This window comes from Heterocephalus glaber, unplaced genomic scaffold (assembly GCF_053883595.1).
Source record: "Heterocephalus glaber isolate CG9 unplaced genomic scaffold, H.glaber_assembly_v1.0 deba00001687, whole genome shotgun sequence".
Classification (NCBI taxonomy): domain Eukaryota; kingdom Metazoa; phylum Chordata; class Mammalia; order Rodentia; family Bathyergidae; genus Heterocephalus; species Heterocephalus glaber.
In genome coordinates this window covers 6,839,709-6,863,884 of record NW_028258412.1, presented here as the reverse complement: position 1 = coordinate 6,863,884, position 24,176 = coordinate 6,839,709, and the positions used below count along the sequence as shown (strand labels likewise).

Here is a 24,176-nt window from a genome sequence, read left to right as displayed (position 1 = left end):
TGCCAGGCAGGCGTTGGCCCCACTGAGCTAAATCCCTGGCCCAAGTGTGCTTATGTTTTGACTCACATGAAGTCAGATGTGGAATTTTCCACCTGCACCATCATGCTGGGCTCAAAAGGTTTCAGATTTTGGAGTATTTTAGATTTCAGATTTTTGAATTAGGGATACTCAACCCACATTCTACATGTCAGCAGTGCTAACCTCTGTAGAGCTGGGGGGACAGGTATATAAGGGAATATTCCTCAAAATTATGTATTTTTATAATGGTTGCTTTCTTTAAAGAGGGATATAAAAGGCATGAGTAGAATATACAGTGAATATTTAAATTAAAAGTTTTATTACAGCACCGCACCTGCCTCACAAGCACAAGGTCCTGAGTTTGATCCCTGGTACCAAAAAAATTTTTTTATTACAGTAAACAACACATTGCCACCAGGGATTTAGCTCGGTGGTTCCACTACCTGGCTCGAAAACGTAAGGTCCCGAGTTTGATCCCCAGTACCAAAAAAAACCAAAACACATCGCCATTGATCCCCCTCAAAATATTCCTCCTTCTCTTCAAAAACACTTATTCCATCATTCTTGACCTTTTCTGAAGCAATTCTGGAAGTTCTTTTTCATAATCTTTATGAGGTATGAGTTTTTAAAAATATCGTGAATGTTGCTGCTGAGTGCCATCCAATGGAGAGGAAGGGTCATAAAAACTAATTATAGGGGGCCGGAGATTTAGCTCAGTAGTTCCACCACCTGCCTCGAAAGTGCAAGGTCCCAAGTTCGATCCCTGGTACCAAAAAACAAAACAAAACAAAAAAACTAATTATAGGGCCAAGGATTTAGCTCTGGTTCTGCCGCCTGCCTTGCAAGTTCAAGGTCCCGAGTTCGATCTCCAGTACCAAAAAACCCCAAAAAAACTAATTACAGTGTGTCCTCATCCAACTTAATCACGGGATCTGACACTATGAGACTTCTGTTTCATCCCCAAAGCCAAAATTACCATGAAAAGTAAATCTTTTGAATCATTTCATGACCTCAAGGCAGCCACAAGAGTGCAGCTAAAGACACTCACAAAGAGGACTTTCAAGACTGCTTCAGAAAGTGGCAAGAGAGATTCTGTGCCACTGCTGTCCCCAGGACCTCGTGCCCAGTGCTGTCAGAGAAGACTTCAAGCAACACCACACCTTTGAACAAAGAGTAGAAGATTTCTGATTCATCTGGGAGCAGCATCCCACCAATGACCTGGTGATCATAGAACGGCCCAAGGGTGAGAAGCAGCTGCCCATCCTGGGTAATACTAAGATCCTCATTCCTGACTATGTCAACACAAGTGAGCTCATCAAGATCATCAGGAGGTGCTTAAGCTCAGCGCTAACCAAGCTGTCTTCTCCTTGGTGAACAGACACAGCAAGGCAAGCCTGTCTGTGCTGATCTCAGAAGTGTATGACAGCCAGAAGGGTAAAGATGGATTCCTGTGTGTGGTGTACACCTCACAGGAGACATTTGGAATGTATGTCTAGAACAACGCATCTGAAGTTTTTTTCAGCTCTTAGCAAGGTAAGAAAGGAATGTTGCCAACTGAGATTGATCAGCTCAACTAGTCACAGGTTGTCAGAATAGTCCTGTTCCGATCTGGAAATTTTAGAAAGCGGGTTTTGTATTTCATGCAGAAAAACTGAGCTCTAAATGAGAATACTCAGCTTTGGAAAGCTATATTATTTAAACTTGACTGTCTTATTTACAAAGTTTAGAAGTTTGGCCAGGGTTGGGTGGCATCTGCCTGTAATCCCAGCACTGGGTAAGCTGAGACAGGAGGATCACCCCTGGAATACATAATGAGTTCAAGGCCAGCCTGAACTACTTAATGAGACCCTGTCTGAAAACAACAACAAAAAACCCCAAACAAACAAAAAGTTTAGAAGTTTAAAAATAAAATACTTTGCATCCTAAGTTGCCAATAAAACAAACCTTCAGTTATTTTAATGCTTTTTTTCTCCTGCTAGGAACTTGCAATTATAGCAGCAATTTAACTTCAACGCATTTGAAACCCCCAAGTCTCTTCCCCAGGCTGGCAGAGTCTGTGCCTTTTATATAACAGTTTCTGTCCAATTAGAGAAAGCTCCCTTAAGGGGGCCTCTGAGCCCAAGTTGTGGAGCAGAACCCCCAATGCATTTGCCTTTGCACAGAACAGGGCCGGGGGGCAAGGAGGGTACAGGAAAGCAGTTCCAGGGCACCCTACTAGCGCTGAGAGCTCTCACTTGGTCTCTTCTCTAGACAGCTACACACAGGAAAGCATGGCTCCACAGGGAAGAGAAAACTTGAATAGTGTATAATTTTGGCCTAGTCTCTTAAAAGGCAGCAGAGAAAGTGGCATTTCTTCCGTTTTGGATTTTCTCAGGTCCAAGGCTTCAAACTGGCTCCCTGCTGAGCCCTTGCTTGGGAGTGTCACAGAAAGGTCATAGTTTTGCCACTATGGAGCAGGCCAGTCAGTGCCTGTGTTTAGCTGTCTGGAGCCACTGTCCATGTATCTGAGGGAGAAGCAACTGTGGCCGCAGCTGGGTGCTGGGCTCTGAGTCACAGGACGCCCCTCCCGCTCTGTACGTGTCGGTCCCCAGCACTACCTTTTTTTTTTTGGTATGGGGGATCGAACTCGGCACCTTGCGCTTGCTTGCGAGGCAGGTGCCAGAACCACTGAGCTAAATCCCTTGCACCCCAACTGCTTTTAACATGTGTACGTTTACATTTTGTAAACTCTCCATTGGCCTGTCTCCTTTAGATAACATTCCTATAATACTGCTTTTTTTTTTTTTTAGACAGGGTCTTGCTCTGTAGTTCAGGTTATCCTTGAGCTCACTATGTAGCTGAGACTGGACTTGAACTCACTGCAATCCTCCTGCCTCAGCCTCCTGAGTGCTGGGACAACAGGTGTGTGCCACCACACCTGGCTATAATATTGCTTTTTAAACAACAAATACCAAGCTGAGAGAGTTGATGTTTATTTATAGGATCTTTAAAACAAGTGCATTTTTAACTCAGGAAATGCATTAAAGCATATCTAAAACTGTTTTTCAAAAAAAAAAAAGAAAAAAGAAAGTGGCAAGAATGATGACATAAGTATGTTCCAAGTGAGGGGTATTTTGAAGGAAATTAATGGCGCTGTGTCCTTTACAGTAATACATATTTTTAAAAATGTAAACATTCACCATATTTTTCAATCACACCTCTTTTTTTCTTAATCAAAAAAGGCAATATACTGCATTTAGCATATTTAAATAATAAAACACAGAGCTTGCCAGGTGGGGTAAATCAGCCAGGAGAGGTCTTAGGAGGAGGGAGGTCAGGCTCTGGATCCCTCAGGCCTGTGCTTCCATCCAGCACTGTGACTTCACACAAGCCAGGGACCCCCTTGGAGTGGTTTTCTCATTGGTACAATAGAGAAGCCAGGAGCCCCCCCCCACCCTTGCTGCAGCCTTGGCAGCCTTCCCAAGGTGGGTTAGGCATACTGACCACATCTTTCCTGAGCCTTTGAGGGTCTGCCCTGAACGAACAGTGGTCACTGGGTCACTCACTGAGCACAAGCATGTCCCAGGCCTGAAGGGTCCCAGTCAGCCACCTTCCTGCTCTCCAGGGGTCCAGTGGGAGCAGAACAGAGCCCTAAACAGGTTGGAGCCTCTGACTGAAGCTCAGAAGCAGGTCCAGGGCTCAGTTTCTCTGCCTCTAAAATGGGGGAAGGCTGCCCCAGCAGCCCCACTCACCAGGGTACTTTCTGGAACTCTGAGAGGCTGAAATGATGGAGGCCTCAGGTGGAAAAGTTCTGAGATGTTCCAAATTTAATTACAAGGGCCAGAGGATGGAGGAGGAAAGCTATAAGGGAAGTTAATGGGGTAACAGCTCCTGGTGGAAGGGACAAAGACTTCTCAACAGTCCTGAATGTATGTTGACACCCTGGTGTAACCACCCTACCACCCTGTTTATGTATAAACTTTCTGGACTGTTAACCCCAACCATCAGAAAGCAACAAGTACTTCTCTTTTTTTTTTTTTCTACTCAGCATTTATTTTCATTTGATGATAGTGGGAATCATATATAAATCAAAGACAATAACAAGTTCTTGTTTGGCAAATGTCCACATGAAACTGTTAATCCTTAATATAGATACAGTATTTTTAATAGAAAGACAGGGCAATGTGGCAGTTGATAGCAACCGATACTGTAAACTACAGTAGATACAAAGTTTTATATAAATTAATTGCCATTTTAAAAAGGCAACTTCTGTAGCTAAGAAGGTACAAAAACTGGTAACTTCCATAAATATAACAAGAAGCTAATTGAAGAAATACACAACAGACTGTTTTCCCTGTATAATATTTGAATATGCAAACTAAGAGACCGGTGGGACTTTACTGGAAAGGAGGAATAGGACACGCACCCCCACCTCCCGGCCCCCACCCACCCGGCCAGGCCCCACCCCTCCCCCACATGGCAAATTCTAGGGTTAAAAGGACAGGATGCTGCTCTGAAAGCACCAAGACAGCGAGCTTCGCTTCGCCCTGCTGGACAAAGAAGAAGCCTTATTGACAGTTGTAAAGCATTAGGCATCAGACAGAAACTTGTCCAAATCAGCTGTTGTTGGGTACTGATTGATAATGTTTTCATTCTGATGGCTGAGATGCTGCAGACAGTCGTGGGTCTGAGGAGAAGCCCATCGCTGGCCCACACGTGAACACACACAGACAACGGGAAGTCATTTCACAGATGGCTTGGGCACACTCAGCCACAGTATCTTAGAAAGACAACATTCTACATTTAATGTACTTGCAGGGAAAGCAAGGCCTAATAATCACTTGTTGTTTCATAGAAGATGAGCACAATAGGACAAAATAAAAACAGGAATTGTGCAACTGATCATTGGAACACAAGTTCTGTGCTGCTCACGGATTATTACACAGTGTTAGAAATATTCAAGGATAGATATTGCAGACAAAATTGTATATGCTATGGATCTTTTGGGATCTATGACAATAGAAGGGGAGGATAAAGAAATGTTGGATGTTTCAAAGTTTAATCATCATGTTTAATGATCATGTCATTAAAATCCATTTATAAATTTAAATCACAAATTGCCTTTGAATGATGTGAAGGGTCTGAAGTATATCAGCTGGGGAAAATTACCAGGTTTTATGTCATCTTTTAATACAGTAGGAGTCTGTGGTATTTGGGTATCAGTCTACACTACTTAAAAATTACAAGTATGGGTTTACTGCTTGAGAGACCTAAGTTAGCTTAAGAGACTCCATTTTGTCTGAACTGCCCCTGTCCTGATGGGAAACTGTCCTCTGTGTGAACTCTGAAAGGGGGGTCTTATCTCACGTTTGTCCTCCTGTGTGATGTCTCAGCACACCAGATGTTCTTATCTCATGCCTATACTCTTGCTTTTGATTGATGTTTAAGGGTTTAGACAACCACAAGAGCTTGTGTGAAACCCACCCGTAACAAATAACAGAAAATAACGGGATGTGTGTTTACATTTTATAAGGGCTGGTTTTACATTATGTATCTGATAACACAGAGGTGCTAACCACGCATTCTTTCTCGCTTCTGTAGATACACTTACTGGAGGGCTAGGGAGGGGGGAAGAGGAAAGGGTTTTCTTTATAAGAACTGACCAGAAATTCAGTCCGGGGCCAGTCTCCTTGCTGGGGATTTGGTCCCGGCGGGAAATCAAGTTCTCTGCGGACTCTCCACGGTGTCATGACTCGGGCGATTGTCACTGTCGGGAACTTAGTCCCAACATTTTTGGAGGCCCCAGTGAGATCTCCCTGAGCCGGAGGTCTTGGAGCCTTTGCTGCTCGGCGCCTCCAGTGCGCTTGACTCCTGGGAGGCCACCCAGAGGCGTTCCGGGGCCCCGGGTCCAGCAGCCCCAGGTGGAGGCAGGCAGACTCAGACTCTACCGCTGGGAACTTTATCTGGAAGAACCTCCAGAGGTAAGGACTGAATGGTCTTTTGTGTTGCGCGCTTAGTGGGCAGAAGGAGGTCAGAGGCAACCTCAACTCCTTTGCTTGGGGACTCATTGTGATGGCAGGAGGCGCCCCTGGGTCTTGGTAGTGGTCCACAAATTTTAGGTAGTTGTGCTCTGGCGCCTTGTTTGTCAGTGTGGTCTCTGTTTTGTGTTTCTTTCTGTCCTTTCTCCCACAGGACGCCATGGGCAGCTTGGAGTCCAAGCCCTCTACCCCTCTTGAATGTGTTCTTTCTAATTTCAGGAAAATCTACACTCCAGTTAAAGAAGATAAATACAGGACTAAATTTTCTAAATGGAAAGTCCGCACCCTTTGTGAACTTGTATGGCCTGCACTTGGGGAGGGGTGGCCTCCACAGGGAACCTTTGATTTACCTCCTGTCATGAATCTTTAGGAAAGAATCAATGGGAGTGGCAGGCCCTGCCTTCCCAAGCAATTCCCATATATTGCTATTTGGCTGAATCTCGTAGAAGTGCCACCTAAGTGGCTCCTCCAGTGTTCCCTATGGGGAGGGGATCCTATTTTCTCTTGACAGAGGCCTGGCACCAGGCCCACACAAGGGCAAGTTCTTTTGGCCTTGGCCAGGAAGGCCCAGTTGTTCAATTGGCCTGATGTCCTCCAAACTCCATCGAAAGAGGACCCTGACGACCATGAAGGGACCTCTCCCCATCTCTCTATTCCTCAGCCTCACCATTGAGCCCCGACTCCAGTGCTAGAGATTCTCCTTCTACCGTTTTCTCTCCTCCCCACCCCAGGTCTGGCCAAGATTATGGCCTTGAGGCAGGCCTCACAAAAAGTCAAGGACCTCAATCCCCCACCTCTCCCACCTCTCCTTATAGCCCGGCACCTCTCTTCCCTCCCTTTTTGGAGAAGCCCCAGGCCTTAATTTCTCTCCTTGAGTCTGTTTTCCACACTTATCAGCCCACCTGGGATGATTGCCAGTAGCTCTTACAGACCCTCTTCACATCAGAGGAGAGAGACCGCATTCTTCAGGAGGCTATACAAGATGCCCTGGGGCTGGGATCAGATACTCTCCCAGACCAGGCGGCTAGGATAGAGACAGTCATGCCTACCCAGAGACCTCAATGGGACCCAAATACTAATGACGATAAGAGGGACTTGGGCACCTACCACCAGCATCTTTTGAGAGGACTTCGAGCAGCGGCACAAAAGCTGACCAATTTGGACAAGGTAAGTGAGGTTAAACAGGGGAAGCTGGAGTCCCCAGCAGCGTTCCTGGAAAGGCTTCTAAAAGGTTCTTCTACCAGGTTTACACCCCCATAAACCCAGATACTCCAGAAAAATGTGGCCATGATAAATCTGCCTTTTGTTTCTCAGTTGGCCCCAGATATTAGAAGAAAGTGACACAAGTTAGAAGGATTTCAGAGACAGAATAGGACTGAGCTCTTGAGTATTGCCCAAAAGGTTTATAAAAATCGTGACTCCCCTGAAGAAGTGGTGGCCAAGAAATTGGGAAAAGTCACTATTGCCCCCTTGGACACCCGTGAATCTAAGGGACAAGGGAGGGACAGATAAAGGGAGAAGGGACGCCCGCCCTTAAAGAAAGATCAATGTGCAATTTGCAAAAAGTTCGGGCATTGGCAGAGAGAGTGCCCCTTCCGAAAGGATAAAAAGAAGACCCCTAGGGCTGGGGATTTAGCTCAGTGGTTCCGTCACTTGCCTTGCAAGCGCAAGGACCTGAGTTCAATCCCTGGTACCAAAAAAAAAAAAAAGATAAAGGTAGGGGGCACTCCAGTTAATTTTTTAGTGGACACAGATGCGGCTTATTCTGTTTTGACCCAGCCACTGGGACCTGTGACTACACACAAGACTATAGTACAGGGGGCAATAGGAACAAAAGACAAAGGATATTCATGGACCACCTCCAGGGCTGTTGATTTAGGAAAACATCAGGTAACACATTCCTTTTTAGTCATCCCAGAATGTCCTTACCCGCTGCTGGGACAGGAGCTTCTGAGAAAACTTAAGGTGACTATTTCTTTCACTGAACAAGATGCTAGTCTACAGTTGGGTATGCAGACTAAAATTCTGGTCACCTGTCCTCTCTCTGAAGAATATCTTCTCCAACCTGGAGAAACTCTAGATCAGGATGTAAAATTGTTGCGAGAGCTACAAAGCCTCTTTCCTCAGGTATGGGCAGAAATGAATCTGCCGGGTCTGGCTGCTCATCAACTGCCTGTTGTGGTCACATTGTTGGCATCTTCTACCCCAATTACATTTAGAAAGAACTCTGGACTCTCAGTTCAGTGTTCTGCACACCCCCTTTCCTCTCAGTGTTACAGCATCTGAGAATCTGCTGCCCTCTGGGTCTCCATCCAAACTTCTGATGACAATTTCAGACTGAGCCTGGAACTACTAGGTGTCAGGCCCCACAATGCCTCCAGGATAACATTGTCTTACCATCACCTTTGAGTCTGGCTATGCTGTCAGCCGAGAGTCTATCTGAGTTTTCCATCGTGTGCACATGCTGCCTCAGCTTGTCCTCAGTGTGGTCACCCCAGCCAAAGTACTTCCCTAATTGGGCACATGGCCAGGAATCCTGGCCCAGAATAGAAACATGGCCATTTAGTGGGCCTTGTTCTTGATCCCATGTTGGTTACTACTTTCATTCTTAAGGGATCACCATCCAGCCCTACACAACAATCTCTTCCAGAAGTTTGACAACAAGCTTACTCAGTAGATACTGAAATTTGTTGGCTGGTTCCTTTGCCCTCCATTATTCTTAAATATTTGTACCCACTATGTTACCCTGCACAGCTGGAACCAAGGAACTGGGGGAAGTCCTCATGGGCTGCAACAAAGCCATTGAGGGGCAGGGACTGGGCAGCCAAGGCAAGGACAGAGGGATCTCCCTGGCTCTGTCCTTTCAGCCCCATGTTCTGCCCCATCCCACCCAATGCCACTGTCATTTCTAAGTCGACCTTCCCTGCTGTTTCCCTGGGACACAGGCTGATAGCCAATGTCCTTTGCTAGGGTCTTAGTCACTTTCTTCACTGCTGAGACACAATACCCACAAATTAAAGGAAGAAAGGTTTATTTTGACTTACAGCTTTTGCAAGATTCAGTCTATAGCCAGCTGGTTCCAAGGCAGGAAGGGCATGGTGGAAGGATCTGGCAAAGGAAAGCTGCTCGTGTCGTGGTGGCCAGGAAGCAGAGCGTGAAGGGAGGAGCCATGAAGTGAGGTACACCCTTCCAGGTCACACTCCTAGTAACCCACTTCCAACCAGGCTCCACCTCCTAACAGCAAGTCAGCTGTAGCACCTCCATGATCCAGTCGCTGCCACACACATCAGAACTTGGGGAGACATATTAGATCTAAACCATGACAGCCAGGTGATGGGCATTCATAACTGGTCTTACTTTCCTCCTCTCCCACTGTCCTCCCACCCAAAGCCTCCACTCACCAGCCCCCAACCCTATCTTTGATCGAACTCTCCTTCCCACCTAGAAGACCCACTTTTCTCCTCCTTGTCCAGATTTTCCCTCCAACAGGAAGTGTTGAATCAGAGTTAGGGCATGCATGTGCCCTATATTTTACACCAGTGAGATTCTTCCTTTTTATTGTCCAATTCCATGAGCTTTGATGATAATATGCAGTCTTGTGACCACCATGTACAGTCATGTGATCACCACCACAAGGGGGACACAGAGCAGCTCCATCACCCTCTAAATTCCCTATGCTGTGTATTTGGAGTCAAACTCTCTCCCCAACTCACCTCTAACAACCACTCATCTATTCGCTATCTCTACAATTTGGAATGTCCCAGAATAAATAAAATCATTTAATTTGTAGTGCTTTGAATCTGGCTCTCTTCATTCAATATAATGCCAGTGAGAGTCAAACCTGCTGTTATGTGCATAAATTTTGTAGCTGAGTAGTATTCCACAGTATGGACACACCACACACTGTGTTTATTGTCCAGTTGAAGGCTAAATTCCGTCCAGTTTGGGGCCATTATTAGTAAAGCTGCTATATGCATTCATGACAGGTTTTTGCGTGATCCTAAGTTTTCATTTCACTAGGGTAAACAGCTGGGGGGAAGGTTTCCCACTGGGCCATATGGAGACATTACATGTACTGTCATGGGGAACACATTATTTTGCAGAGGTTGCCCAGTTTGCATTCCCAGCAAGTACATAGGAGCATTCCAGTCACTTTCTGCCAGAGATTCTGTTAGCCATTCAAATATGTACATGATTGTGTCTCATTGTGGTGTTAATTTATATTTCTTCTGTGATGTAGAGCATCTTTTCATGAACAGGGCATGGTCTGCTGAGATGAGACAGACCTGAGTTCAAGGGCTATTTCTGGCCTTGACTTTGTGGCCCTGGCATGTGACCAGCCCCCTTTAAGGCTCCCTGGCATGTGGGTGGGATAATAGCACCTCCCTCACAGAGTGGCTCCTCTGAGGAGGATAAATGAGATTCCACTGGCACCAACAAGCACCCAGGGCAAGGCAGCTGCAATTGGGAGCTGATGCCTAGTGTAGGAGCCCACCAGGACCCTTGCTGTACTACTTTATAAATCTTTCCCAGGCAACTTCTTTTCTGTTGACTGTACTCACCCCGGCCACCCGCACCCTCAGCCGTGGTGGTGACAGCTCTAGCAGGGCAAACAGCCCCTTGTGCACACTCCAGTTCAGTGGCTGTCTTAACTGTTTTCTGCTGCTACAACAGAAATCCACAGGCTGGATAATTGAAACAATTGAAGTTTATTTGGCTATGGTTCTGGAGGCTGGAAAGTCCAAGAGTGTGGAGCAGCCATTTTGTGAGGACCTCCGATGTCTCCAGAGAACCCAACCCTGCAGCCACATCAGAGGCTGCTATTATAACTTAGAAGCAGAGGGGACAGGAAGCCTGAGTCCCTGCTCTGGGAGCACAGATGGGCTCCTGGCCTGAAGAGTTTCTCTATAGTTGAGACATTGGCAACTCACACAGGGCCTCTCGCCATTTCCCAGTTAGAGTTTTCGACTCACAGTTTCCAGCTCTGGGTCAGGGCCCCTCACAGAGCAGCTGCACATTGAATGAATCAATGAGTGAATGAATGAATGAATGAATGATTGAGGCCAAATTCCTCCTCTTTTGCTGAGCACGAGGCTCTGATGAATTTCAGAACAGTCAGCTAAGGGACCCGTCTTTGCCCCACACCCTCAGTGCCTTCTGTCTGAAATATAGCCACCTGGGCCTGGGCCTTCAGGAGGCAGCCAAAGACAGCCACCATGAGCAGGGCCTCACGTCCTGCAGCCTAAATGCCGTAGGCAGCTTTTGCTCCACCAGAGTGGCCTTTGTAGCTGAGTCTCCATTCAGGCTTTGTGAGCTTGTCCCTTCCAAGGACTGGGGAAGACTGATGTGGCCCAGCTACAGGGCTCTCTCAATGCTCTGACACTCATGCAGCAGCTGCTGCCTCTTTCCCTCCAGCCCTTGGATTCTCACTTTCTTGCTTCCACTCTGCCCACTCCTGGGCTCACCATTGCATTTGAGAGCCCCTTCTTCCTGTCTAGAGGAGCAGACGGAGCTCCACAAGGTCTGAATGCTGCCATTATCCCAACTGGGCATCCTGGAGCTGGAAAGGCCAGGGACTTCAGTGTTCTAGATTCTTTGTGTTTCTGCATTTGGAGGGAAAAAATGCAATTCCTTAAAAGTTAAACATAGAATTGCCATAGGACCCAGCAATTCTACTTCTAGGAACATACTCAGAAGATGGTAGGATGACCCTACTCCCCTGTCCCCAAAATGCCTATCTGAGAAAACTTGCAATTATAAATCCTCTCTCTGACCTTGTGAAATGTAAGTTTCCTCCACCCAACTGTCTCTTCAAGGACCTCAGTGCCATCTCTTTGAAATATAAGCATTCTGGAACTCTCCAGCTCCTACTCTCTGTGCCCTGACTTCAGTGGCACTTTGTTCCATCCTGTACCACTCTGCCTCTTCTTTGATAAGTCTTCATCAGCAAACCAAATGGCCTAGTCACAAGGCCCAAACATTCTTCTTTAGCACAAACTGGCATTAAAAATGCCTCCTGCCTTTTGGTCTTGTTGAAACTGAGCTCAACTTATGGGAAATTCTCTTCCCTATTACAATACAGTCATGTTCCACACAATGACATGTCAGTCAACAATGAACTATATGCACCACACTCCTTACATTTTATCACCTAGTGACATCACAGCCATTTTAGTTTGTGTAAGTATGAAACAAGAGGTAGCTCAGAGAAGGCCAGAGAGAAGAGGGTCCCCACTTTGAAGCCTGCTTTCTGGGTTAGATCTACCTTCTGAGTTAAATTTCAACCCAAATCCAGGATATCCCAGTCTAAAAACAAAAAGAGAAGGTACCAAGTCATCCAGCTCATACACAGTAAGTCTCTGGGCATGCACCCAGAGGCCTTCAGCAACCCTTGGCCAATCCCTGCCCTAATTACTATGTCACAGCAATGCCAATTTGACCCTGCTCCCCACATACTTTGGGAGCCATGACAGTTCTTTAAAAGCCCATAAAAGGTCAAAAACCCAAGCCGAGTGTGATGGGCCATGCTTATACTCCCAGCATTTGGAAGGCTAAAGCAGGAGGATCACTGCAGGTTGGAGGCCAGCCTCAGCTACATAGTGAGTTCAAAGACAGCCTGAACTAAATAGTGAGACTGACTCAAAAGAACAACACAAAACAAAAAAGTCAAAAATTCCATTCCTGGAGAGTGAGGCAGAGTCAAGCCCTGATTGGCAAGAGTAGAACCTCAGACAAAACTTTGAATCCCACCCCAAACCCTAATGCTTAAAACCCTCAGACCAAGCTTCCTCACCACTGTCCTCACTGGCCCACTTCCACCCTATGAAGTGTACTATCTTTGTTCTTGTTGCTTCTCTTGAGTATCCTGCTCAATTTTTGTTCAGAACACCAAGAACCTGGATAAAACATTGATTGTGTTACAAGTACACTCTATGATGTTTGCACAACAACAAAGCCATGTTTATATGAATGTGTCCTCCCACTTTAGATTGTACTACATAAAGTCTATTTTATCACCTTTAACTAGTATCTGGCTTTGTTTGCCCTTGGCACTTCCAAATTGGGCTCTGCTGTATACTATCTTAGCATTGTTAAATCCAAACTCTTAAGACCCAGGAATCTCTGAAATAGAAGGGTTTATTGATTATACATGGTAGTCAGAAAAAGGACAAGGTCCTGGAAAAAATTTCCACCACCTATCAGCTCCATGACTTGCGAAATGTCCACTGGACCTAGAACAGAGTACTTTTTTTTTTTTTCTCAGTACCGGGGATAGAAATCATGACCTTGGGCTTACCAGGCAGGCACAGTGCCACTGAGCTACATCCCCAGCCCAGAAAAGAGTGCTTTTATAAAATTTGGGAGCCAGGTGCAATGGCACGTTCCTATAATTCTAGCACTCTGGGAGGTTAAGGCAAGAGAATTGAAAGTTCAAACCCAAACTGGGCAACTTAGTGACCTAGCAAAATCCATCTCAAAAAAATTTTTAAAAGAAAATAAATAGGCCAGGGATTTAGCTCAGTGGTTCTGCTGCCTGCCCTGCAGGCGCAAGGACTCAAGTTTGATCCCCGGTACCAAAAAAGAAAAAAAGAAAGAAAATAAATAGATTAAAAAAACAATTGGGGAGAGGGAAGCATAAATTGTTTACATTGAACCTATACTGTCTGTCTATAAGAAGGGAGGGGTAATGCAAGGGGGTCAGACTTTGGGACAGGAAGCAGTCCATGAGAAATACTTGTTAGGAGCTGTTTGCTTGCAGCCCAAGATACTGCTTTTTTTCCGGCTTCTGAGCTGTTCTGGATGCTTTAGGTTGCTGGATGTCTGATCTCCGGATAACTGAGGCATTTCTGTACATGGATTATCTGTGTTTTAGAGCACTTTGCTGCAAGGGACCACCACCTGCACGACCAGAGTATGACCTGGTGTGCATAGACCTCACAGGTTCTGGCAAGACCAGTCTGCTGGCAAAGCTGTGTGGTGAAAGCCCTGAGAATGTTGTGTCAACCACAGGTTTTAGTATAAAGGCAGTGCCATTCAGAATGCCATCTTGAATGAATAAGAACTTGGAGGAGCTGATAATATCTGAAAATATGGGAGTCACTACTACCAAGGATCTCAAGGGGTAATATTCATATTAAACAGTGCTTCTTCAGAGGATGATTCAGAAACTGCTAGAAATGAACCACACTCAGCTCTTCAGCACCCACAGTTATGCACTTTACCCTTTTTAATATTGGCCAATCATCAAGACAAGGCAGCAGCATGCTCAGTGCAAGAGATCGAAAATATTTTGAACTTGAACAACTTGCATGAGGAAAACTCTGGATTCTGCTGCCCTGCTCACTGGATGACATGGATGTGCTGCAAGACAGCTTCTCTCAGCTGATAAGTTTGTTAGAAGAAAAATACCATGAAGCTATGAGAAGGTGAATCCAGCAGAAAAAAGCGAGTTCCTAAAAGGCCTTGGACCTATCGTGTTAGTTTCTTGTTTTAATTTTATGTTGTTATCAGGACTATCATGACTCCACTCTCTATTTTCTACTAGTTATTTCAGGCTCTCTTCTCTCTTAAAGTGAATATTCTGTAAGTCAGGTGAATTATCATCAACATTAATGTAAGTACACTACTGAGAGAGAATTTATTCTCTGTTTATCACTAATTATTTTCACTGCCTGTCTCTTCCTTCTGTTGTTCTGAGCATCTCTTTTATGCTTTGTACAAAAAAGGATGGAATTCTTAGCTCACAGAAACCAAATCCCTTATGAAGAACTCAGAAAGACTCAGTACCTTGATGTATTTTCCCTGGTTTGGGAGTGGAGTATTGTGTCACTGGAACTCCACGTAATATGTATGCCATTTTTCAAGATCTCTTGGGGTCTGTTTCTTTTTTCTTTTTTTACTCTTATTTTTTTTATATACTGACTTTATATAGTATGAGTGAAAAAATGAGTACCAAAATTTTTCATTTATCATTGTACCATAAAAGAATATCCTGCCATAGTAAATTTAGCTTTGAAGAACTTAAAGACCAGATGCACAATGTTTCCTTAATTGTATCTGAGGTCTCATTTTCTTCCCTCTTTTAAGAGCAAAGACACTGATTTAGATTTTGAGGAGGTGGAGGAAATTTAGGCACAATGCATGCATCACTAATTACATTTAATTGTGTCCTTTAATATTTTTAGTGGACTAATTAGCCTGCATTAAATCAAGCTCCACCATAATACATATACCTTTTTTCTAAAATTCAAAAGTGTTAGAAATAGAGAAAATAATTTTTAAAATAATAGATTAAAATTTTAAAACAGCTAAGCAAAGTATAGTTTATACTTATTTGGGTTTAAGCTGGAATGGATTTGACAAAGATATCAAAGACAAAATCATCTGTATATTTATTCATTAACTGCTAATGTAGCTTAATGGAGTCTGTTAAAGCCTCCATCTAGTAGTTAAAGGTCTATCAGTATTTCTATTATAAACCTCTATTTTCAGGGGTTTCAGTGTGCCCTTAAAAATATGCTGGAGCCGCAGCGGATAAATAATTTGAGGGCCTGGATTCAGTTTTTGGAACTAATTTTTTCCATGTTATTTAAATGATAAAATTACATAGAGATAAATGTAATTTTAATAAGGTTTAATGCCTTTGACCTTTTCTAAATCAGAAATAATCTATGGATATTGAGGTTCATAGGTGAAATATTCTTTGGCACATTTTATAGACTTTTGACCACTTATTAAAATACTAAGTGGCCAAATGATAGAAAACTGCTCTCTACACCTGAGCAGTAAAACCATACTTGTAATTTTTAAGTAGTGTAGACTGATACTCAAATACCACAGACTCCTACTGTATTAAAAGATGACATAAAACCTGGTAATTTTCCCCAGCTGATATACTTCAGACCCTTCACATCATTCAAAGGCAATTTGTGATTTAAATTTATAAATGGATTTTAATGACATGATCATTAAACATGATGATTAAACTTTGAAACATCCAACATTTCTTTATCCTCCCCTTCTATTGTCATAGATCCCAAAAGATCCATAGCATATACAATTTTGTCTGCAATATCTATCCTTGAATATTTCTAACACTGTGTAATAATCCGTGAGCAGCACAGAACTTGTGTTCCAATGATCAGTTGCACAATTCCTGTTTTTATTTTGTCCTATTGTGCTCATCTTCTATGAAACAACAAGTGATTATTAGGCCTTGCTTTCCCTGCAAGTACATTAAATGTAGAATGTTGTCTTTCTAAGATACTGTGGCTGAGTGTGCCCAAGCCATCTGTGAAATGACTTCCCGTTGTCTGTGTGTGTTCACGTGTGGGCCAGCGATGGGCTTCTCCTCAGACCCACGACTGTCTGCAGCATCTCAGCCATCAGAATGAAAACATTATCAATCAGTACCCAACAACAGCTGATTTGGACAAGTTTCTGTCTGATGCCTAATGCTTTACAACTGTCAATAAGGCTTCTTCTTTGTCCAGCAGGGCGAAGCGAAGCTCGCTGTCTTGGTGCTTTCAGAGCAGCATCCTGTCCTTTTAACCCTAGAATTTGCCATGTGGGGGAGGGGTGGGGCCTGGCCGGGTGGGTGGGGGCCGGGAGGTGGGGGTGCGTGTCCTATTCCTCCTTTCCAGTAAAGTCCCACTGGTCTCTTAGTTTGCATATTCAAATATTATACAGGGAAAACAGTCTGTTGTGTATTTCTTCAATTAGCTTCTTGTTACATTTATGGAAGTTACCAGTTTTTGTACCTTCTTAGCTACAGAAGTTGCCTTTTTAAAATGGCAATTAATAGGGCCGGGGATTTAGCTCTGTGGTTTTGCTGCCTGCTGCATAAGTGCAAGGACCCGAGTTTGATCCCCGGTACCAAATAAATAAATAAATTAAATAAAATGGCAATTAATTTATATAAAACTTTGTATCTACTGTAGTTTACAGTATCGGTTGCTATTAACTGCCACATTGCCCTGTCTTTCTATTAAAAATACTGTATCTATATTAAGGATTAACAGTTTCATGTGGACATTTGCCAAACAAGAACTTGTTATTGTCTTTGATTTATATATGATTCCCACTATCATCAAATGAAAATAAATGCTGAGTAGAGAGAAAAAAAAGAGAAGTACTTGTTGCTTTCTGATGGTTGGGGTTAACAGTCCAGAAAGTTTATACATAAACAGGGTGGTAGGGTGGTTACATCAGGGTGTCAACATACATTCAGGAATGTTGAGCAGTCTTTGTCAGTTCCACCAGGAGCTATTAACCCATTAACTTCCCTTAGCTCTTTCCTCCTCTGTCCTCTGTCTGGCCCTTGTAATTAAGTTTGGAACATCTCAGAACTTTTTTTTAATCAACATCACTAAATCCTGTGAAGACAGGACTACCAAGGCCCAGGATTTAGCTCAGTGGCACCGTGTGGCTGCCTCGAAAACAAGGTCCTGAGTTTGACCTTTGGTACCAAAAAAAAAAAGAGGACTGCCTAAGCCAAACTGTTCCTTCAGCTCCTAAAAACTTAACTCCTCCAAAGAGTCCTCACAATGAGGCAGAAATGTTTTTGTTTCACATCTTTTTTTATTAGTGTATATTGGTTATACCAATTAATGGGTTTCATTTTGGCAGATTTGTACATGCACAAAATATACATTGATTATTTTCATCCCCTTCTCTGAGGCAGAATACTAAAGAAGTAAATGAGACCAATTGCACATAATAACAGCATAGCAGAAGAAGACATTGGAGGAAGGAAGACCTATGTTAAGCTGTAAACAAACATAGCCCGGTGTGGTAGTCTGAACCTGTAGTCCCAACTACCCAGGAGGAACGGTGGGAGGATCACTTGGGCCCAAGAGTTCAAGACCAGCCTGGGCAACAAGCAAAAAATAAACAAACCCACACTGCATAAAAAGTGGGAACTTGAAAAATCTGATTTATACAATTAGTATGATTTAATTATAAGGAGTAAAATCAATCTGATAGCAATTACCAAGATTATAATCACCTTGGGAGATTTCCTCAGATTCTATGCCTCCCCACCCAGGGCTAAGTCATCAATAACTAAGAACTGTAACACCAAAAAATTCTGATAATTTTGTTTTTTCATTTGTGTCTAACCAGTTTGCAATGCCCACAGAATAGTGAAACATTAATTCTGAAACTCAAGGAAGATGCCTAAGTTTGCAGCCATAACCTTATGCTACAACTCTGTGACTACACTCTAGAAAGGTATAAAAGCAAGAATAAAGGCAAACTAATTTTAGGTGGGATGTTTAGAAACACACTTAATTATAATTGCAATACTAATTTTTGGAATCATTGGATTTCTGCATTTGCTGTCCAAGCTGAAGTCCATGTGGCTTAATGATGGGACACATCCTGAGAAACATGTTAGTGGTCCTGTCATTGTGTGAACATCCTCAAGTGTACTTCGTAAAGTTAAGGTGGGTGTGACATCACCAAGTGGTATGATCTTATGGGCCCATCATTGTACATGCGGTCCATTATTGACCAAAATGTCTTTATTTGGCTCATGAATCAGTGTTCACAATAACCTGGCTGGTGCTCAGCATGGCCGCCCCGGCGGGCTCCCGGTTCCTGCTCGCCACCTCCGCTGCTTTTAGGGGCCGGGGCCGCCGGCGGCTGCTCTTGGCCGGACCCCATGTTGGAGCTGGCAGCCTAAGGGGCAGCAGGGTGCGTCGGTGCGGCCCCCAGCCTGCCTCTGAGCTTGTCTGTTCCAAGCAGCTTAGAAGATAAGATAACAATCCACTTTATAAGGGCCAGGGATTTACCTCAGTGGTTCACCTGCCTGCCTTGCAAGCGAGTTCAATCCCCGGTACCAAAAAAACAAAACAAACAAGCAATCCACTTTATAAACCGAGATGGTGAAAATTTGACAACCAAAGGAAAAATTGGTGACTCTCTGCTAGATGTTGTGGTTGAAAATAATCTAGATATTGATGGTTTTGGTGCCTGTGAGGGAACCTTGGCTTGCTCTACCTGCCACCTCATCTTTGAAGATCACATATATGAGAAGTTAGATGCAATCACTGATGAGGAGAACGATATGCTTGATCTGGCTTATGGACTAACAGACAGGTCACAGTTGGGCTGCCAAATCTATTTGACCAAATCGATGGACAATATGACTGTTCGAGTACCTGAGGCAGTGGCTGATGCCAGACAATCTGTTGACATGGGCAAGAGTTCCTAAGTTACAATAAAAAGAAATATGTTCAAATATGAAATATATTCACAAAAACCTACTTATTTTTTATAATTATCTTTTAATGTAATGAGCACATGGGTGAATGCATTTGTTATGACTAGCTTTGCTATTTTAATTCAGCTTATGTAACAATTTTGTTGGTTTTTTTTTTTTTGGTACCAGGGATCAAACTCGGGACCTTGCGCTTGCAAGGCAGGCACCGGAACCATTGAACTAAATCCTTGGCCCTTATGTAACAATTTTGTAGTATGAATGTGTATGATCTTTTGGTTAAATTATAAAAATACATGTCAAATATTAGAAAATAGTTGATACGATAATAAATCCTTATATATTTTATCTTATGTGTATTTAGCAGCTTTAGAAAAATATTACCACATAATCTTATGTCTGCCTAATTAGAAAGTAGGTTAAAAAAAAGGTAATATTACCCCTGTTTGATTTGTGGCAGAGATCTAAAGAGGCTTGCCTAGGGCCATATAACCAGAAAATCTGTACTAGAACTTACATCTTGTTACTGTAAATTTTCTGTTTAGACTGAAGTCAGAAAAATTAAGAGTATCTTCATTTATGTAAATGTGCATTGAAAAATCACTTAATTGAATATTAGTTCCTTAATTTCAGACAATATTAAACTTATAAATAAATTTTCTTAAGTTTTTGATTTAGTGAGAAGTGTCAGTCTGAACATAGGCATTATAAAGAAGTTTGATGTCTTTTCTGACTAAGCTAGAGGAATAAACTAAACTTAAATATCTTGATTTTTTCTATTCTCAGCAAAATAGTCTCTCTTTGTAATCTTTTGAAATAATGTTGATTTACAGATTACTGCCTTGTAATAGAATAGAAATCTTATGAATTAGGTCCCTGTATCTTGAGCCAGAGAAGGACATGAACTGGGTGTTTCATCATATAGCCCAGGGGGTACTGTTCTTTCTCATAAAGTGTGTGCAGCCTGCGTAGCAGTGTGTCAGAATCCCACCATGAGAGTGGGCTTAGCATCACAGCATATTAGTTATGTATGGAAGACATTTGTATCCTTGTCTTTGTTGTAAATAAATTTGTGAAAGAATAGAATATATAGTGTGCTCTTTGGAGCATACCAACTAACCTGGATGAATTGTGAGGGAGAGCAAATTAGAAAAAGCATAATTATAAGACAGTTTGGTTAGCTTCAAGTACTTTATTGCAGTTTGATCATTTATATAAATACTGGTCAATTATAATACTTGACATACAACATTGTGTTAGGCCCATTAGAGGTACAGAGATGAACAAGACAAGAAATGTCCTCAGAGACTCATGGGAAAACATATATACTGGTATGCACCATAATTTGCTTAAACCAAACCAACCAATTTGCCAAATAAGAATTTAAGCTAATCAATATGTAAAAAGTGACTAGGCAGAACTTGAGGTGCCTTATGTTCATTTAATACTTAATAACTATTGAACGCTTTTCATATAGTGTGTTATATACTTTTAAGTACTTTACAACAATTCATTTTCTTAATGAGCTCCAATATTGTTTTCTTATACAGATCACTTAAACTCCTTTCTAAAGCTAAAGTACTTTAATGATAAAAACCCTCTAAAATTTAAAGCCAAAGCCTGCTAAAATTTAGAAGGTAAATTATCTCAGATTTCAAATTTTTAAAATCTCAAATTAAAGACATTGTATTACTTAAATAAAACCTTTTAAATTAAAAAAAAATCTGGCTGGGAGTCATGGTGCACACCTGTAATTCCAGCACTCAGGAGGCTGAGGCAGGAGGACTATCTCGAGTTTGAGGCCAGCCTGGGCTACACAGTGAGTTCAAGGCCAGCCTGAACTACATAGTGAGACCCTGTCTCAAAAAAAAAAGGGTCTGTAATGAATTTGTAATTTACATGTAGAATATAATTCCCGAGACCAAGCATGGAGCAATCTCTGACCTTTCTCTTCCCCAAGTAATGTTGCCAACACAGCTGGTGTGGGAGAGGCGGGTGCTGCCCTCTCCCTGTGCCCTGTGGCCTCCTCTGAGGTTCTGTCCCACACCTATCATCAATCTTTTTGTTGTTGTTGGTACTGGATATCGAACTCGGGTCCTTGTGCGTACGCAGCAGGGGGCGAAACCACTGAGCTAAATCCCCAGCCTAGTATCAGTCTTTGCCATAACCTCCTACCAGTTTCCCTGCTCCAAGCACCTGCTGTGCCCAAGTCATGCTTCATCCTGGACTCAGGGTTATGTTATTCATTTCTTCCTCTAAAATTGTTAACGGATCCATACTACCAAGAAAGAGAGCCCCAAATCTCCAGCACGTCCTACAGTTCCTTGGTGAACTGATTTCATTCTTTTTGAGCACTGTGTCCTTTCCTCATTCTCATCTCTGTGACTCTCTTTGGATGGTCACCTTCGCCTAGAACGTCCTTCTTCCATATCCACCTCAGAGACTAAGCTCAAATGGTATCTTTTCCAGAAGACATTCTGGGGCTCCCTAGTACAGCACTCTTGCTCAGACCCATACTAAATATTCTGTCTTCAGGGGGCCAGAGCAGGTGATCATTAAGAAGTCAGGCCTTAGGTGCAGATGGGTAAGAGCTCAAACCTTGACACTGGTCCTTATTAGCTTCCGAAGCTCGGCTCTCATGTGTGTAAATGGGGACCTGGGCGTAATGATGAGCATAGAAAATATGAGCCATGCCTTCGTGGGCCTGACAGTTACAGGGGTGAATCACATAGCACCATTTAATGGGAATAATACTCTGAAAAAGAAAAGTGGAGTTCTGTTTGAGCATTTACCTGGAGCACAGAGGAGATCACCAACTGGACAGTGTGGAGGGAGGAACTGCAGGAAGAATGTTCAAGTCAGAAGAAACAGCATACACAAAGGCCCTGTGGTAGGAGGAAGCAGCAAGGGAGGATGGGTAGCTCCATTCACTCCCCTCTTAATGCCATGTGGCCTGGGAAAGGGATAGAGACCTTCAGGCTTTTTCCGGGAAAGAAAGACAGAAATCCAGGGGTGGTCACAGGACTCCAGACCCCTAACCCACCTTTCCTGGTCCTCTGTCTTTAGGGCAGCTGGTCAGGCTTCCCTTGCTCACTCTTCTCCCTCTCCCACACCCTTGTGGCTCTCTCCTGGGAGCAGCTCACATGTTGAAATGACAACATTCTGGATATATTATATATGACTTTTTGTGTACCTGCTAGGGAACTGAAAGTCACCTGTCTGGCATCTATCGGACAGCAGTGGACTAATATTCACAAGCCCTCAGAGTGGGGCCTGGTAAGTAGAAAGCATCTATAAGTGTTTGTTAAATAAAGAGTTCTCTTTGCAGGTCACTTGTTACCTGTGGCATTTTTAAATATAACTTTTCTTTCTCCTCGGAGACTGGAAAAAGTTGGGGTAAATTTCTTCTCTTGCCAGGCCCTTTTTTCACTGTATGAGTTTCATTTTATATTCCAGACATACATAGCACATATTATGTGGCTCTCTATTTTTCAATTTGTTTTGTGGTATTTTTTCCATGTTATTGTAAACCCTTCACCAACCACATTAAACATCATAGTTTACTTAAAAATTATTTCAAGGGGCTGGGGGATTTAGCTCAGTGGTGCAAGGGCCTGAGTTCCGTTCCTGGTACCAAAAAACAAAAACAAAGTTATTTCAAACCAGGTGTGGTGGTGTATGCCTATAATCCCTGGGAGGCTGAGGCAAGAAGTTCAAGCCCAGCTTGGACAGGTTAATGATTTAGTGAGACTCTGTCTCAAAATTAAAACTACAAAAGGACTGGAGTATAGCTCAATGTGAAGACCCTGAGTTCAATCTCCAGTACCACCAAAAAAAGTTATTTTCTGTCAGGATTATCACCAGGTAAAGTGGTAAAATACTAAAGGATCCTGATACATATTGTCAAGTAGTTTTCTAGCAGAACAGTTTCTGTGCTTGCCTGCAACATATGTCTGTATTTCACCAACTTCTAACTAATTTTGTTATTATTGTAACTAATTAGCTTTTGGGACAGGGTCTTGCTGTGTTACCCAGGCTAGCCTCCAACTTTTGATCCTCCTGCCTCAGCCTCCTTCAGCACCTGAGTGCTGGCGTTGTGGGCATGTCCCACCCCACCCAACTACGGTTGATTTTTTCAAAGGTTGCATGTATGCTTTGTTTGGGGGTTTGTTGTTTGTTTTCTGATTTTTTCAGAGAAATAAAGCATCTCATTGTTTGAATGCACATTTATTTGATGATACTGGACACAGTATTTATCAACTTAATAAATGTACCTGTGCATTTTCTTTTCTGAGAATTGCTGCTTGAAATCCTTTTTCTATTTGTTTCTTTGTGACTCACTATTTTTCCTATAATGTTACATGAGTTCTTTATCCATGTTTTATTTTCCCCAAATTCATATCAACAGATATACACAATAGGGTTCAGGGATTTAGCTCTGTGGTTCCGCTGCCTGCCTCACAAGTGCAAGGACCTGAGTTCTATCCCTGGTACCAAAACAAAACTCCCAAAAAACAAATATACACAGTGTCTTAATTCTGTTTCTTGCTTAGCAGGTTTTTGCATTTGTATTTATTTAATGTTTTATTTTATTAGTGGATTTGTGTACTTTTATGTAATCAAATCAAACCCTGTGTGGTTTCTGTTATTGCTTTTAAGTGTAGACTGTGCCTTTCCAGAGATGTGATATCACTTTGATTTTCTTTTAGAATTTTTTGGTGATTTCTTTTCTTTCCTTTTTTTTTTTGTTTTTTGTTTTTTGTTTGTTTGTTTGTCTGAAACAGAGTCTCGCTATGTAGCCCAGGCTGGCCCGGAATTTGAGGCAATCGTCCTGCCTCACCCTCCCAAGTGCTGGGATTATAGGTGTGCACCACCACACCTGGCACTCTCTCTCTCTACCTCTCTCTCTCTCTCTCTAC

The 24,176-nt window shown here is 42.9% G+C and overlaps 3 pseudogenes across 1 annotated transcript; all 3 read left to right on the top strand.

Annotated features, from left to right (window-relative positions):
- The first annotated feature begins 1,056 nt into the window (after window positions 1-1,056).
- Window positions 1,057-1,798, top strand: LOC110348951 (microtubule-associated protein 1 light chain 3 beta pseudogene; annotated as a pseudogene).
- Window positions 1,799-13,434: 11,636 nt separating this feature from the next.
- LOC101717049 (ADP-ribosylation factor-like protein 15 pseudogene) lies at window positions 13,435-16,604 on the top strand (annotated as a pseudogene). The gene is made up of 2 exons (XR_015446262.1): window positions 13,435-14,511; window positions 16,299-16,604. The product of XR_015446262.1 is annotated as an ADP-ribosylation factor-like protein 15 pseudogene (transcript).
- Window positions 16,605-18,608: 2,004 nt separating this feature from the next.
- LOC110348861 (adrenodoxin-like) lies at window positions 18,609-19,294 on the top strand (annotated as a pseudogene).
- Window positions 19,295-24,176: the final 4,882 nt, after the last annotated feature.